Source organism: Pristiophorus japonicus, chromosome 12 (genome assembly GCF_044704955.1).
Source record: "Pristiophorus japonicus isolate sPriJap1 chromosome 12, sPriJap1.hap1, whole genome shotgun sequence".
Lineage (NCBI taxonomy): Eukaryota > Metazoa > Chordata > Chondrichthyes > Pristiophoridae > Pristiophorus > Pristiophorus japonicus.
In genome coordinates this window covers 200891004-200909322 of record NC_091988.1, presented here as the reverse complement: position 1 = coordinate 200909322, position 18319 = coordinate 200891004, and the positions used below count along the sequence as shown (strand labels likewise).

General features: G+C 47.8%; 1 protein-coding gene across 1 annotated transcript in view; it reads left to right on the top strand.

Moving 5' to 3' along the window:
- The first annotated feature begins 4067 nt into the window (after nt 1-4067).
- LOC139277657 (syntaphilin-like) overlaps nt 4068-18319 on the top strand; it is a 28371-nt gene continuing 14119 nt past the window's right edge. Inside the window, exon 1 of the mRNA XM_070896416.1 lies at nt 4068-4119. The gene's annotated coding sequence lies outside the window, so the exon portion shown is untranslated. The remainder of the gene's footprint in view (nt 4120-18319) is intronic.

Below are 18319 nucleotides of genomic sequence, written 5' to 3'. Positions count from 1 at the left end.
ATGATGGTCAGAGCCTCTGCTGTTTTCTCTTTTGCTTCTCTTAACAGCCTGGGATACATTTCAATCGGGCCTGGGGATTTATCCACTTTCAAAGCTGCTAAACCCCTTAATACTTCCTCTCTCACTAATTTTATTTCATCTAATATGTCACACTCTTTCTGATTTTACTTGCCAACATTCTTTCATGCTCTCTCTTTGCTTTCCTAATTTCCTTTTTAATTTCACCCCTGCACTTTCTATCCTCCTCTCGGGTTTCTGCAGTATTGAGCTCTCAGTATTTGTTATAAGCCTCCCTTTTTCTTCATCCTACCCTGTATGCCCCTTGACATCCAGGGGGCTCTAGATTTGTTAGTCCCTCCCTTTTTCTTTAAGGGAACATACTTGCTCTGAACCCTCACAATCTCCTCCTTGAATGCCTCCCACTGCTCTAACACTGACTGACCTTCAAGTAGCTGTTTCCAGTCTACTATGGCTAAATCGCATCTCAGCCTAGTAACATTGGCTTTCCCAATACTGAGAACTTTTATTCCTAGTCCATCTTTGTCCTTTTCCATAACTACCCTAAATCTAACTGAATTATGATCCCTAGCACCAAAATGCTATTTCTCTGATAGTGGTGTGCTCTCTGTAACCCCCACACTCTCTGTCCCAATACCTTCTCCCCCCCCCCCACCCCGCCCCCTTCACCCGCAACTGTTTGTACAGTGCTTGTGACTTCTTCCTTATCAGAAACCTAGTAGAACGGCCTGGGGTTGAAATTCAACTTAAGCAGGGATGCAAAGCAGGCGGTATTTCCTCTGCTGCCGGGTTATATTGAAGTCAATAGAACTAAATATTAACGGATTGTATAACGGGCAGAAAATCTAATATCACTTGTTTTGCATCGGCCCAAGTTGAATTTTAACCCCCCCCCCCCCTGTCTTTAACCAGCTAAACTCTGGCTTTCGCACAGCTCCCTTTGAATGCGACATCGAGAAAGTTGGAGAACAGACAATGTTGGAGATACTACATAGAATGCACAGCACAGAAACAGGCCACTCGGTCCATCTAGTCCATGCCAGTCTTTATGCTCCACTCGAGCCTTCTCCCGTCTTTCTTCATCTAAATCTATCAGCTTTACCCTCTATTCCCTTCTCCCTCACATGCTTGTTTAGCATCCCCTTAAATGCATCGAATGTGCGAGTTCCACATTCTAACCACTCTCTGGGTAAAGAGGTTTCTCCTGAATTCCCCATTGGATTTATTAGTGACTAAGTATTTTCTTGTTATGCTCTTGTTTATGGCCCCTCGTTTTGGTCTCCCCCACAGCTGGAAACATCTCTACGTCTACCCTATCAAACCCTTTCATAATCTTCAAGATCTCTATCAGGTCACCGCTCCGCAATGTTTCCTATAATTGTTTTTTAGTGCTCGGGCCCTATAGCTCGCTGCATGTTATTTACACTGAAAAGCTGGTGAGCGGCCTGCAAGGCTTCCCCAGACCGCTGCACAGCCGCGCAGCTTCCCCAGACCGCTGCACAGCCGCGCAGCTTCCCCAGACCGCTGCACAGCCGCGCAGCTTCCCCAGACCACTGCACAGCCGCGCAGCTTCCCCAGACCGCTGCACAGCCGCGCAGCTTCCCCAGACCACTGCACAGCCGCGCAGCTTCCCCAGACCGCTGCACAGCCGCGCAGCTTCCCCAGACCACTGCACAGCCGCGCAGCTTCCCCAGACCGCTGCACAGCCGCGCAGCTTCCCCAGACCGCTGCACAGCCGCGCAGCTTCCCCAGACCGCTGCACAGCCGCGCAGCTTCCCCAGACCGCTGCACAGCCGCGCAGCTTCCCCAGACCGCTGCACAGCCGCGCAGCTTCCCCAGACCGCTGCACAGCCACGCAGCTTCCCCAGACCGCTGCACAGCCGCGCAGCTTCCCCAGACCGCTGCACAGCCGCGCAGCTTCCCCAGACCGCTGCACAGCCGCGCAGCTTCCCCAGACCGCTGCACAGCCGTGCAGCTTCCCCAGACCGCTGCACAGCCGCGCAGCTTCCCCAGACCGCTGCACAGCCGCGCAGCTTCCCCAGACCGCTGCACAGCCGCGCAGCTTCCCCAGACCGCTGCACAGCCGCGCAGCTTCCCCAGACCACTGCACAGCCGCGCAGCTTCCCCAGACCGCTGCACAGCCGCGCAGCTTCCCCAGACCACTGCACAGCCACGCAGCTTCCCCAGACCACTGCACAGCCGCGCAGCTTCCCCAGACCGCTGCACAGCCGCGCAGCTTCCCCAGACCGCTGCACAGCCGCGCAGCTTCCCCAGACCGCTGCACAGCCGCGCAGCTTCCCCAGACCGCTGCACAGCCGCGCAGCTTCCCCAGACCGCTGCACAGCCGCGCAGCTTCCCCAGACCGCTGCACAGCCGCGCAGCTTCCCCAGACCGCTGCACAGCCGCGCAGCTTCCCCAGACCACTGCACAGCCGCGCAGCTTCCCCAGAACATTGCCCCGCAGCTTTCTCTTTCCTGGAGAAAAGAAGCAAGTTCTCCATTTCTGTGCTTCTTGCATATGCTGGGAATGTATATCATGAGAAAGCACGCTCCCAGCTGTCGCAAACTCCCATTTATGCCCACGTAACAGATGGTCGTTTCGACGGCAGAACAAGGCACCAGGGAATTTTTTTTATGTTGAGAGAAAAGAAATAACTTGCACTTAGGGCCTTTCACAATCTCAGGACATCCCAAAGCACTTTACAGCCAATAAATTATTTTTGGAGTGCAGTCACTGTTGTAATGTGGGAAACACGGCAGCCAATTTGCACACAGCAAGCTCCCACAAACAGCAATGTGATAATAGCCAGATAATGACCAATAGGGGATTCAGAAGAAACCTCTTTACCCAGAGAGTGGCGAGAATGTGGAACTCGCTACCACAGGGGGTGGTTGAAGCGAATAGTTTGGATGCATTTAAGGGGAGGCGAGACAAGCATATGAGGGAGAAGGGAATAGAGGGTTATGCTGATAGATTTAGATGAGGAAAGACGGGACGAGGCTCGACTGGAGCATAAAGGCCGGCATGGATTGGTTGGGCCGAATGGCCTGTTTCTGTGTCTTGATCCTATATAATCCTATATAAATAATTTCTTTTAGCAGTGTTGGTTGAGGGATAAATATTTGCCAGGCCACCAGAGATAACTCCCCTGCTCTTCTTCAAATAGTGCCGTGGGATCTTTCACGACCACCCGAGAGAACAGATGGGGCCTCGGTTTAATGTTTCATCTGAAAGACGACACCTCCAGTACTGGGAGTGTCAGCCTGGATTTTGTGCTCAAGTCTCTGGAGTGAGGGCTTGAACTCACAACCTTCTGACTCAGAGGCGAGAGTGCTGCCCACTGAGCCACAGCTGACACCATGGTGAGATGCCTCACCAGAGCTCTGTGGCTCTGCTGACGCTGGTGTCGCACATCTGCCAGAAATGGTGTTTGTGTCCAACCAATATATTCAAAGTACCTTGACCCAAATGGTCAGAGACAACTGCAGTGGCCGGGTGAAAGTTCTGCTTTGTCCCACATCTCCCCCCACCCCCCAGGAATTTCTGAAGCTGGATGTTTGCAGTAGATAGGATTAGCAATGATAGACTATTACGTGGGATAATCAGTCTGTGGATCAGCCACAGGCCTGATGCTTTTCTGATTTCTGGCTGTACTCAACAAAAAAAGAGGCCATCGCTGTATCTGAAAAAGAAAAATGCTCGTGACAAAGACAAAAACTTCAGTCACGTGCGACTGAATGTCAGCATCAACGAGCTGTGATCACATTCCCTGAACAGATTGCACCAGTAACCTCTCCGCACACTCCTACCCCACTCGCAACTGGGCTGCGAAGTAATGATATGTTTAACTGAGTGTTGAAAGTACAATTAGTGGGTTTTGCACAATGGACTCTGCCTGTGGCAGTTTGCGGCACTGGCTTTTACTGTGATCCAGCTTGCTGAACCATTGTGCGGCTGTAATTGTCTCTTCACAGAGGGTGTCACTGCTGTCACCGGATGGAATCCCAGGGCGAGTATAACAATTGAGAAACAGGAGAACGATGGATCTTCACTGGCAGCCCAGCGCGAGGAAATAAAAACAGGAGAGAAACTCAAACCTTGGTAAGGTGAATTAAGACCGGAAGGAACATTCTCTTATTCCATGAAGAGTCAACAGGTTTGACTGGACGGGATTTCTCCTTGCACAAATGTTTTCAGTTGGGCTATTATAGAATCACACAGCACAGAGGGAGGCCATTGGGCCCATCATGCCTGTGCTGGCTCTTTGAACGAGCAATCCAAGTAGTCCCATTCCTGCTCTTTCCTCATAGCCCTGCAAAACTTCCCTTTTCAGGTATATATCCAATTCCCTTTTGAAAGTTACTATTGAATCTGCTTCCGTTGCTAAAGTTAGTATGCAGGTACAGCAAGTAATCAGGAAGGCAAATGGAATGTTGGCCTTTATTGCAAGGGGGAGGGAGTAAAAAGCAGAGAAGTCCTGCTACAACTGTATAGGGTATTGGTGAGGCCACACCTAGAGTACTGCGTACAGTTTTGGTCTCCGTATTTAAGGAAGGATATACTTGCATTGGAGGCAGTTCAGAGAAAGTTCACTAGGTTGATTCCGGAGATGAGAGGGTTGACTTATGAAGATAGGTTGGGCCTATATTCATTGAAGTTCAGAAGAATGGGAGGTGATCTTATCGAGATTGAGAACTGGTTGTCAGACAGGAAGCAAAGAGTAGGAGTAAATGGGTACGTTTCAGAATGGCAGGCAGTGACTAGTGGGGTACCGCAAGGTTCTGTGCTGGGGCCCCAGCTGTTTACATTGTACATTAATGATTTAGACGAGGGGATTAAATGTAGTATCTCCAAATTTACACATGACACTAAGTTGGGTGGCAGTGTGAGCTGCAAGGAGGATGCTATGAGGCTGCAGAGTGACTTGGATAGGTTAGGTGAGTGGACAAATGCATGGCAGATGAAGTATAATGTGGATAAATGTGAGGTTATCCACATTGGTGGTAAAAACAGAGAGACAGACTATTATCTGAATGATGACAGATTAGGAAAAGGGGAGGTGCAATGAGATCTGGGTGTCATGGTACATCAGTCATTGATGGTTGGCATGCAGGCACAGCAGGCGGTTAAGAAAGCAAATGGCATGTTGGCCTTCATAGCGAGGGAATTTGAGTACAGGGGCAGGGAGGTGTTATTACAGTTGTACAGGGCCTTGGTGAGGCCACACCTGGAGTATTGTGTACAATTTTGGTCTCCTAACTTGAGGAAGGACATTCTTGCTATTGAGGGAGTGCAGCGAAGGTTCACCAGACTGATTCCTGGGATGGCGGGACTGACATATCAAGAAAGACTGGATCAACTGGGCTTGTATTCACTGGAGTTCAGAAGAATGAGAGGGGATCTCATTGAAACGTTTAAAATTCTGACGGGTTTAGACAGGTTAGATGCAGGAAGAATGTTCCCAATGTTGGGGAAGTCCAGAACCAGGGGTCACAGTCTAAGGATAAGGGGTAAGCCATTTAGGACCGAGATGAGGAGAAACTTCTTCACCCAGAGAGTGGTGAACCTGTGGAATTCTCTACCACAGAAAGTTGTTGAGGCCAATTCACTAAATATATTCAAAAAGGAGTTAGATGTAGTCCTTACTACTAGGGGGATCAAGGGGTATGGCGAGAAAGTAGGAATGGGGTACTGAAGTTGCATGTTCAGCTATGAACTCATTGAATGGCGGTGCAGGCTTGAAGGGCCGAATGGCCTACTCCTGCACCTATTTTCTATGTTTCTATGAAACACATAAGATAATGAGAGGGCTCGACAAGATGGATGCCGAGAGGATATTTCCACATGGGTGAAACTAAAACTAGGGGGCATAGTCTCAGAATAAGGGGCCGCCCATTTAAAACTGAGATGAAGAGGAATTTCTTCTCTGAGGGTTGGAAATCTGTGGACTTCTCTGCCCCAGAGAGCAGTGGAGGCTGGGTCATTGAATATATTTAAGGCGGAGATAGACAGATTTTTGAGCGATAAGTGAATAAAGGGTTATGGGGAGCGGGCAGGGAAGTGGAGCTGAGTCCATGATCAGATCAGCCCTGATCTTATTAAATGGCGGAGTAGGCTCAAGGGGCCTACTCCTGCTCCTGTTTCTTATGTTTCACCACCCTTCCAGATCACAACAACCCACTGCGCAAATACATTTCTCCTCATTCCATCGCCCCCCCCTCCGCCTTGGTTCTTTTGCAATTTATCTTAAATCTGTGTGTCAACTCTCCTGCCAGTGGAAACAGTTTCTCCCTATCTACTCTGTCAAAACCTCTCTTGCGTGGCTGCTTCCCCTCCCCCAACACCGTTGGCTCCATCGACTCAACGAGGGGTATAAATGAAAACAAGAAGAATAGCATTTGTCAAGCAATGAATGATTGCTTCCATCACTGCCTGGCAGTTATTACCTATTGTTTGAGAAGAGAGCAGTTCTTATAATTCAACAGTTAAGACAGCACCCACCAAGAGATTTTAGGTTTGTATTTATAATGTATGTGTGTAGCATCGGGTTCCTAAAGCTAATGATTTCCTGGCTCAGCCAGGCCTCTCTTTTATGTCTTAAGAGCCCCTCTGTGTGATCACACTGCACAAATCAGAAACAAAATTCTTTAGTATAGATTTTCTGGCCTTGGTGCGCGATGAGATAAAGCAGCACGTTTGCATAAGTCTACAAACTGGCTGCTTGCTGCTACTGTATTCACACATGTATTTAACAAAAGGGAAGCTATTTAGAATGCTGAAGCCTGTTTCTTGTGTTTGAGGTTTACATTGTTAGAAATCTGCTGTTTCACATTCTGAATGTCCACAGTCTAAAATTTGGAATAGCCCAGGTGAAGGGCCCAAGTTCATAGTGCAGGACACCGTTGAGGTGAAGGGTCCAGGTCATGAGATATGAGATGTTCCTGCAATAGCTAGAGCCATGTCTAACAGCACCTGCCCATCCTCTGGCACTTTATCCGTCCTTTGAGGGGCCTGGAGTGGAAGGGCATGGGATTCCTACGAGGAAGCTGCCCAGTTGGACCCTTCTCCTGCCCGCCATCACTGCTCTTTCCAACTGATCATTCCTTCTGCCAAATCCTTTAGTGGCAAATTCCTATAAGTGATTAACGAATGCCTTGCTGGCACCACCCACTAGTCGGGGGAGAATGTTTAAAAGTTGAGGGGTGATCTACAATAATGTGCATTTCTATGGCAATTTTAATATAGTAAAATGTCCCAAGGTGCTTCATCAACATCATCGTCATCATCATAGGCTGTCCCTCGGAGTCGAGGATGACTTGCTTCCACACGAGAAATGAGTTCTCAGGTGACTGAAGAGTCCGATGCAGGACCTACAAGCTCTGTCACAGGTGGGGCAGACAGTGGTTGAAGGAACGGGTAGGTGGGGTGCCTCGGTTGCCGCGCGCTCCTTCTGCTGTCGATGCTTGGCTTCAGCTTGCTCTTGGTGAAGAGACTTGGTGTTCAGCGCCTTCCCGAATGCTTTTCTTCCACTTTGGGCGGTGTTGGGCCAGATGTCGGTGGGGATATTACATTTTTTTCAAGGAGGCTTTGAGGGTGTCCTTGAAGCATTTCCTCTGCCCACCTGGGGCTCGCTTGCCGCACGGAGCTCCGAGTAGAGCGCTTGCTTTGGGAGTCTCGTGTCAGGCATGCGGACGATGTGGCCTGTCCAGTGGAGCTGATCGAACGTGGTCAGTGCTTCGACGCTGGGGATATTGTCCTGAGCGAGGACACTGACGTTGGTGCGCCTATCCTGCCAATGGATTTTCAGGATCTTGCGGAAGCAGCGTTGGTAGTACTTCTCCAGTGTTTTGAGGTGACTGCTGTACATAGTCCATGTCTCTGAGCCATATAGGAGGGCGGGTATCACCACTGCTCTGTAGACCATGAGCTTGGTGCCGGGTTTGAGATCCTGGTCTTCAAACATTCTCTTCCTCAGGTGACCGAAGGCTGCATAGGCACACTGAAGGTGGTGTTGGACCTCGTCTTCGGTGTCTGCTCTTGTTGACAGTGGGCTCCTGAGGTATGGAAAATGGTCTACATTATCCAAGACCTTGTCGTGAATTTTGATAACTGGGGGAGCAATGCTGTGTGGCGGGGACAGGTTGGTAGAGGACCTTTGTTTTATGGATGTTTAGTATAAGGCCCATGCTCTCATATGCCTCGGTGAAGGTGTTGACGATGGCTTGGAGTTCGGCCTCCAAGTGTGCGCAGACGCAAGCATCATCTGTGTACTATAATTCGATGTTGGAGGATGGGACAACCTTGGATCTGGCCTGGAGGCGGCAGAGGTTAAACAGATTCCCATTTGTCCTATAATTTGGTTCCACTCCAGCGGGGTGAGATGAAGCATTGCAGCAAGAAAGATCGAAAAGAGCATTGGTGCAATGACACAGCCTTGCTTGACCCCAGTCCGAACATAGAATGGGTCTGTGGTGGATCCGTTGGTCAGGATCACGGCTTGCATGTCATCATGGAGCAGGCAGAGGGCAGCCGAATCTGAGGAGGATGCTCCATAATCCCTCACGGTTGACAGTGTCAAAGGCTTTTGTGAGATCAAAGAAGGCCATGTACAAGGGTTGCTGCTGTTCCCTGCATTTCTCTTGTATCTGCCACGCGGTGAAGATCATGTCCATTGTCCCCCTTAGTGGGCAGAATCCGCATTGCGACTCTGGGAGGAGCTCTTCAGCCACAGGAAGAAGGAGGTTCAAGAGGATTCTTGCGATGACTTTCCCGGTGGTCGACAGCAGGGAAATTCCTCTGTAGTTACCGCAGTCGGACTTGTCACCTTTCTTGAAGATGGTCACTGTTACAGCGTCTCTGAGATCTCTTGGCATGATCTCCTCCTTCCAGATAAGAGAGATGAGGTCATGAATCCACACCAGTAGTGCTTCTCCGCCAAGTTTTAGTGCTTCAGCGGGGATTCCATCTGCTCCTGATGACTTGTTATTCTTCAGTTGTCGCATGGCCTTTTCAACCTTGTGCCAGGCTGGGGTTGTGCTGAGATGGTGGCGGGTGGCATGCTATGAGATGGAGTCGAGGACACTCACGTCGAAGGCAGAGTCTCGGTTGAAGAGATCCTCGAAGTGCTCCTTCCAGCGGGCACTGACTGCCTCTCTGTCCTTGATGAGTACTTCTCCGTTCTTGGGCAGTAGTGGGGTAAGGCCTTGGGTGCTTGGGCCATAGGTTGTCTTGACTGCGCTGAAGAATCCTCGCATGTCGTGGTTGTCGGCTAGCTGCTGGATTTCTTGAGCTTTCTCCACCCACCATCTGTTCTTTAGGTCGCGGCTTTTCTGTTGGACCTCAGCTTTCAGATGTCTGTAGAGCTGCTTTCTTGCCCTCGAGTTGTGTTGCTGCTTCCAGTCCAAGAATGCCTTGCGCTTGTGGCATATTAGCTCCTGGATCTCCTGGTCATTCTCGTCGAACCAGTTCCTGGTCGAGTGACCGAGCGTCTCTTCGCAGGTGCTGATTGTGGAAGCCTTGAGGGCAGACCAGACACTGTGGACACTCTGCATCTCTGAGAATCGTCAGGTTGGTAGCGAGGCGCTGGATGAATAGGGCTTTCTTAGCAGGATCTTTGAGTGTTCCAGCGTTGATTTTCCTGCGGCATTGTTTCTGTTGCTGTCGCTGTTTTGGGGAAATGTTGATGGTGATGACAGAGCGATTTAGGCGGTGGTCTGTCCAGCAGTCGTCAGCTCCTGTCATGACGCAGTTGATGTGCACATCTTTGCGGTCCTTCACTCAGACGATGACATAGTCTAGCAGATGCCAGTGCTTGGAGCGAGGGTGTTGCCATGAAGCTTTATATTTGTTCTTCTGATGGAACAGGGTATTGGTTATAATGAAACCGTGTTCTAAGCATTTTGTCAGGAGGAGGGTACCGTTGGAGTTGGTTTTCCTTACCCCCTCTCTGCCGATCACACCTCCCCAGAGGTCAGTGTCCTTTCCAACTCTGGCGTTGAAGTCGCCAAGGAGGATCAGCTTGTCGCCTGTTGGGTCTTGGGACAGGGCGCTTCACAGGATGGGTATCAAACAATATTTGACAACAGATCACATAAGGAAGGATTAGGACAGGTAACCAAAGGCTTGATCAAAGAGGTAAGTTTTAAGGATTGCTGAAGTGCCAGGGAATGGGCAGGTACTGTTAGACGCCGCTCCTGCTGTTGAGGGGACATCTCATTACACTGTATTCATGACTTCAGGACCATAACTAGTCCAGCAGGGACGTATCTAACCGAGATACTTAAAATGATAAAGGGATTCGATGCAGTAGATACCAAGAAACGGCTTCCTCTGGTTGAGAATCCAAAACAAGAGGCCATAATCTTAAAATTAGAGTTAGGCTATTTAGGAGCAAAATTAGGATGCAATTTTTCACACAAAGGGTGGTAGTAATTTGGATCATTCTCCCCCAAAAGATTTTGAGTGCTGACGGACACATAAAGCTTTCAAGACTGAGATCAATAGATTTTTATTGGTTAAGGTTATCCAGGCATATGAAGCAAATTAGCTTGGATGATGTGGAATCTATATGGGTAGAGCTGCAGAACATCAAAGGGCAAAAATCGTTAGTGGGAGTTGTTTACAGACCTCCAAACAGTAGTAGTGATGTTGGGAAGGGCATCAAACAGGAAATTAGGGGTGCGTGAAATAAAGGTGCAGCAGTTATCATGGGTGACTTTAATATGCATATAGTTTGAGCTAACCAAACTAGAGGAGGATTTCCTGGAGTGCATAAGGGATGTTTTTCTAGACCAATATGTCGAGGAACCAACTAGTGGGGAGGCCATCTTAGACTGGGTGTTGTGTAATGAGAGAGGATTAATTAGCAATCTCGTGCGAGGCCCGTTGAGGAAGAGTGACCATAATATGGTGGAATTCTACATTATGATGGAGAATGAAACAGTTAATTCAGAGACCATGGTCCAGAACTTAAAGAAGGGTAACTTTGAAGGTATGAGGCATGAATTGGCTGGGATAGATTGGCGAATGATACTTAAGTGGATGGGCAATGGCAGATATTTAGAGACTGCATGGATGAACTACAACAATTGTACATCCCTGTCTGGCGTAAAAATAAAAAAGGGAAGGTGGCTCAACCGTGGCTATCAAGGGAAATAAGGGATAGTATTAAAGCCAAGGAAGTGGCATACAAATTGGCCAGAAATAGCAGTGAACCCGGGGACTGGGAGAGATTTAGAACTCAGCAGAGGAGGACAAAGGGTTTGATTAGGGCAGGGAAAATAGAGTACAAGAGGAAGCTTGCAGGGAACATTAAGACGGACTGCAAAAGCTTCGAGAGATATGTAAAGAGAAAAAGGTTAGTAAAGACAAACGTAGGTCCCCTGCAGTCAGAATCAGGGGAAGTCATAACGGGGAACAAAGAAATGGCAGACCAATTGAACAAGTACTTTGGTTCGGTATTCACTAAGGAGGACACAAACAACCTTCCGGATATAAAAGGGGTCAGAGGGTCTAGTAAGGAGGAGGAACTGAAGGAAATCTTTATTAGTTGGGAAATTGTGTTGGGGAAATTGATGGGATTGAAGGCCGATAAATCCCCAGGGTCTGATGGACTGCATCCCAGAGTACTTAAGGAGGTGGCCTTGGAAATAGCGGATGCATTGACAGTCATTTTCCAACATTTATAGACTCTGGATCAGTTCCTATGGAGTGGAGGCTAGCCAATGGAACCCCACTTTTTAAAAAATGAGGGAGAGAGAAAACAGGGAATTATAGACCGGTCAGCCTGACATCAGTAGTGGGTAAAATGATGGAATCAATTATTAAGGATGTCATAGCAGCGCATTTGGCATGAGGTGACATGATAGGTCCAAGTCAGAATGGATTTGTGAAAGGGAAATCATGCTTGACAAATCTTCTGGAATTTTTTGAGGATGTTTCCAGTAGAGTGGACAAGGGAGAACCAGTTGATGTGGTATATTTGGACTTTCAGAAGGCTTTCGACAAGGTCCCACACAAGAGATTAATGTGCAAAGATAAAGCACATGGGATTGGGGGTAGTGTGCTGATGTGGATTGAGAACTGGTTGGCAGACAGGAAGCAAAGTGTAGGAGTAAATGGGTACTTTTCAGAATGGCAGGCAGTGACTAGTGGGGTACCGCAAGGTTCTGTGCTGGGGCCCCAGCTGTTTACACTGTACATTAATGATTTAGACGAGGGGATTAAATGTAGTATCTCCAAATTTGCGGATGACACTAAGTTGGGTGGCAGTGTGAGCTGCGAGGAGGATGCTATGAGGCTGCAGAGTGACTTGGATAGGTTAGATGAGTGGGCAAATGCATGGCAGATGAAGTATAATGTGGATAAATGTGAGGTTATCCACTTTGGTGGTAAAAACAGATAGACAGACTATTATCTGAATGGTGACAGATTAGGAAAAGGAGAGGTGCAACGAGACCTGGGTGTCATGATACATCAGTCATTGAAGGTTGGCATGCAGGTACAACAGGCGGTTAAGAAAGCAAATGGCATGTTGGCCTTCATAGCGAGGGGATTTGAGTACAGGGGCAGGGAGGTGTTATTACAGTTGTACAGGGCCTTGGTGAGGCCACACCTGGAGTATTGTGTACAGTTTTGGTCTCCTAACTTGAGGAAGGACATTTTTGCTATTGAGGGAGTGCAGCAAAGGTTCACCAGACTGATTCCCGGGATGGCGGGACTGACATATCAAGAAAGACTGGATCAACTGGGCTTGTATTCACTGGAGTTCAGAAGAATGAGAAGGGATCTCATAGAAACGTTCAAAATTCTGATGGGTTTAGACAGGTTAGATGCAGGAAGAATGTTCCCAATGTTGGGGAAGTCCAGAACCAGGGGTCACAGTCTTAAGGATAAGGGGTAAGCCATTTAGGACCGAGATGAGGAGAAACTTCTTCAACCAGAGAGTGGTGAACCTGTGGAATTCTCTACCACAGAAAGTTGTTGAGGCCAATTCATTAAATATATTCAAAAAGGAGTTAGATGTAGTCCTTACTACTAGGGGGATCAAGGGGTATGGCGAGAAAGCAGGAATGGGGTACTGAAGTTGCATGTTCAACCATGAACTCATTGAATGGCGGCGCAGGCTCGAAGGGCCGAATGGCCTATTCCTGCACCTATTTTCTATGTTTCTATGTTTTTATGTTTCTAAAGGGGGTAAATACATGATCTAATTGAATGGTGGAACAGGATCGAGGGTCCTGATGGCCTCCTCCTGTTTTTATGTTCTGTACTGTTAATTACAAATATACAACATTGATGGGCATGTAAAGAACCAGCGAGTACATAGTCAGTCCCACAATGGCTGGACCACTGTGACTAAACTTTTCCTCTCTCCCTCCCTCAGCCTTCCTTCCCTCCCTCAGCCTTCCTTCCCCCCTCCCCCCGCCTCCCACCCCATGTAATCACCTGGGAGAGGCAAAAAAACAGAGAAAACATTACTTTGGGACTCGACTGCAGACATGCATAAAGAACATATGAAACTGGAGTATGCCATTCAGCCCCTCGAGCCTGCTTCGGCATTCAATAACATCATGGCGGATCTACTCAATTCCACTTTCCTGCACTATCCCCGTATTCCTTGATTCTCTTAATATCCTAAAGTCTCCCTAACTCAGCCTTGAATATACTCAACGATCGAGCCCCACAGCCCTCTGGGGCAGAGAATTCCAAAGATTCACAACCTTCTGAGTGAAGAAATTTCTCCTCATCTCAGTCCTAAATGGCCGACCCCTCATTCTGAGACTGTGACCCCTGGTTCTAGACTCTCCAGGGGGAAACATCCTCCCTGCATCTACCCTGTCAAGCCCTGTATGAATTTTGTATGTTTCAATGAGATCACCTCTCATTCTTCTAAACTCTAGAGAATATAGGCCTAGTCTACTCAATCTCTCCCCATAGGATAATCCCCCCCCCCTCCCTCCAACCACTTGCTCCAGGGTGCTCTACATTTCCATGAATGCAGTGCTGCACGTTCTCCACTAGGTGCTTGTGATGGACTCACGTTACGGGGGGGCACACCTTCTGCTCCTGTCTGAAGGAAATGGGTGCCCCTGCTCAAGGAGCATATGAAAATAAAGGTCAGGGGGTGTGTACCTTGGCTCTCCCTGCTGCTGGAGCGAGCGTGGCCACGCTTTGGGCAAGCGACTCTACCTTTCTCGCAAAATTGGGGCTCGAATGTTAAACATGCGTGTGCATTAGGTAACTTGAGTTTGGTTGTTTAATCAAGAGACAAGATATGGGTGCATATCTCGCTGTACAAATGGCAAGCCTGTGAGCTTGCAGATCATTTTCCTCAGAAACTTTAGCTGCAACGTGGGATGCTATAGTTATTCTCAGTACTCAGACTGCAAGAGAGAGAGAGAGAACTTGCATTTATATAGCTCCTTTCACAATCTCAGGCTGTCCCAAAGAGTAATTCTATCCCAAAGGGCTGTGGATGCTGAATTGCTGAGTATATTCAAGGCTGAGATAGGTAGATTGATGGTCTCTAGAGGAATCCAGGGATATGGGGATTGGGTGGGAAAGTGAAGTTGACTAAGATCAGCCATTATCTTAATGAATGGTGGAGTAGGCTCGAGGGGCCGTATGGCCTACTCCTGCTCCTAATTCTTCCAGCCAATTCAAATACTTTTGAAGTGTAGCCACCGTTATAATGTAGGAAATGCAGCAGCCAAACGTCAATGTGACAATGACCAGACAATCTGTTTTAGTGATGCTGGTTGAGGGATAAATATAGGCCCAGGACAAATGGAGAAAACACACAACGCTAAAGTGACAGAGCCAGAGCATGAGAAATATAGGATAATATTGATAAGTGCACGAGGGAGAAAAGAATAGAAGAATATGTTGATGGAGTGGAGCATAAATACCAGTTGGGCCGAATGACCTGTTTCTGTCCTATACATTCTACGTAATGTAATTCTATGTAACAGACATGGGGGTTGGGGGGGTGAATTGTCATGTATCCAATTCCTGCTACATGAGAATTACATCATGGTCCTCTGTACATCATGGGATGCTCGAATTGCAGACATTAATGAGGCGCCCAGTGTGGCCTCTGACTTTCAGGGCCGGATGGATCGGCAGCGGGAATGGGGCGTTATACAAACATAGAAACATAGAAAATAGGTGCAGGAGCAGGCCATTCGGCCCTTCGAGCCTGCACCGCCATTCAATGAGTTCATGGCTGAACATGCAACTTCAGTACCCCATTCCTGCTTTCTCACCATACCCGTTGATCCCCCCTAGTAGTAAGGACTACATCTAACTCCCTTTTGAATATATTTAGTGAATTGGCCTCAACAACTTTTTGTGGTAGAGAATTCCACAGGTTCACCACTCTCTGGGTGAAGAAGTTCCTCCTCATCTCGGTCCTAAATGGCTTACCCCTTAACCTTACACTGTGACCCCTGGTTCTGGACTTCCCCAACATCGGGAACATTCTTCCTGCATCTAACCTGTCTAAACCCATCAGAATTTGAAACGTTTCTATGAGGTCCCCTCTCATTCTTCTGAACTCCAGTGAATACAAGCCCAGTTGATCCAGTCTTTCTTGATATGTCAGTCCCGCCATCCCGGGAATCAGTCTGGTGAACCTTCGCTGCACTCCCTCAATAGCAAGAATGTCCTTCCTCAGGTTAGGAGACCAAAAATGTACACAATACTCCAGGTGTGGCCTCACCAATGCCCTGTACAACTGTAGCAACACCTCCCTGCCCCTGTACTCAAATCCCCTTGCTACGAAGGCCAACATGCCATTTGCTTTCTTAACCGCCTGCTGTACCTGCATGCCAACCTTCAATGACTGATGTACCATGACACCCAGGTCTCGTTGCACCTCCCCTTTTCCTAATCTGTCACCATTCAGATAATAGTCTGTCTCTCTGTTTTTACCACCAAAGTGGATAACCTCACATTTATCCACATTATACTTCATCTGCCATGCATTTGTCCACTCACCTAACCTAACCAAGTCGCTCTGCAGCCTCATAGCATCCTCCTCGTAACTCACACTGCCACCTAACTTAGTGTCATCCGCAAATTTGGAGATACTACATTTAATCCCCTTGTCCAAATCATTAATGTACAGTGTAAACAGCTGGGGCCCCAGCACAGAACCTTGCGGTACCCCACTAATCACCGCCTGCCATTCTGAAAAGTACCCATTTACTCCTACCCTTTGCTTCCTGTCTGACAACCAGTTCTCAATCCATGTCAGCACACTACCCCCAATCCCATGTGCTTTAACTTTGCACATTAATCTCTTGTGTGGGACCTTGTCGAAAGCCTTCTGAAAGTCCAAATATACCACATCAACTGGTTCTCCCTTGTCCACTCTACTGGAAACATCCTCAAAAAATTCCAGAAGATTTGTCAAGCATGATTTCCCTTTCACAAATCCATGCTGACTTGGACTTATCATGTCATCTCTTTCCAAATGCGCTGCTATGACATCCTTAATAATTGATTCCATCATCTTACCCACTACCGATGTCAGGCTGACCGGTCTATAATTCCGTTTTCTCTCTCCCTCCTTTTTTAAAAAGTGGGGTTACATTGGCTACCCTCCACTCGATAGGAACTGATCCATAGTCAATGGAATGTTGGAAAATGACTGTCAATGCATCCGCTATTTCCAAGGCCACCTCCTTAAGTATTCTGAGATGAAGTCCATCAGGCCCTGGGGATTTATCGGCCTTCAATCCCATTAATTTCCCCAACACAATTTCCCGACTAATAAGGATTTCCCTCAGTTCCTCCTCCTTACTCGACCCTCTGACCCCTCTTATATCCGGAAGGTTGTTAATGTCCTCCTTAGTGAATACCGAACCAAAGTACTTGTTATGTAGTGCACTGCCATTATCCTTGCGCTACTGCCCCATTCCCCCCCTGGGAAAAATGGGTCCGAACATTCACCCTGGGGGGAGAGTAATGGAGAAAGGGAAACCCAGAGACAATGGTGGGAGAGAAACAGAACAAGCAAGAAAGGGCGAGAGCAACAGACACAGGGAGAGAAGGAAGAGAGTAATAGAGACACAGGAACACAGTAACTAACACAAGGAAGGTAATTTTGACTTTGTGCGATTGTGTAAAGCAGGCGATAGCAAATCAGCACCCTGTTTTACATTGTTATTTTATTATCGATTTCACCTGGTTTATGGCAACGCAGTCATAATTACCCTCGAGTAGGGAGTAACAGAGGCAGAGCAAACTAAACACAGCAAATCACGGGGAAAGGAGGAAAGTAACAGAATAATAAACGAGTAACAGACGCAAGAAGATACATTGGTGGAAAAAAATGGAGAGTAACAGAGACAGAGGGAGAGAGTAATATAGGAAAAGAGAGAGCGCGACTGACCCAATAAAAAGATTGAGGCAATATTCAGCACGCTTAAAGAATGAGGTGAATGGATATTGTCTAAATTAGAATCATTATTTAAATGATTGATAGTGTCTAAATTAATTATTGGTAAAGTGAATTGAATTTTTCTGTCCTGTGTTCCCTATTCTGGATTCAACAAAAAATGGTGTCTCCCAGGTACAGGGGATTGTAATGATGAGTCGGCAGTGATTTTATTGAATACTCCTGCGCCCCTCCGTTACACGTATTTATGAAGCAAATGGTTTAATTTAACATTGCTCAAAAGGACAGGGAATTAATGCAGGTGATCAGACAGTGAAAGAAGCACAGGCTGCAGGGTAGGGCTGCCTGTCCGAGTGAATGAGGGTTATAATTGCCTGGACTGCAGCAAGTGACTGCAGGTTTTATTTTGCACTTTTGCAGCCTGGCTTCGTTGCGTTTATCATCTGCCAGAGACGCACAGTAATTCGAAACCCTGTTGGGGAGCACACTTCGTTCCTGTCTGGCATTCTTCTTAAACTGTAGGGCCTGCACTCGGCACAGTACAGACCAGCATCAACAACTTGCATCTATATAGCGGCCTTTAAACATAGAAAGCCAGCTCAAGGCACTTTAAATGGACGCCAAACCTAAGAGGGAGGATGGGTGGCCAAAAGCTTGGTCAACAAGGTTTAAGGAGGGGAGAGTGTGGTGTTGAGGGTTAAGGAGGGAATTCCAGAGCTTGGAGCCTAGACTCTGAAGGCACGGCCGCCAATGGTGGACGAAGGGTTTTTGGAAGAGCCAAAAGCACAGATTGTACATAGTCTGTGGAAGGAGCGCGCTTGATGGGCCCAATGGCTTTCTTGCTCTGTGCTTTCTCACGCACTTATTCCAGGCATCCGTGAGCAGGTTGGGAAACCG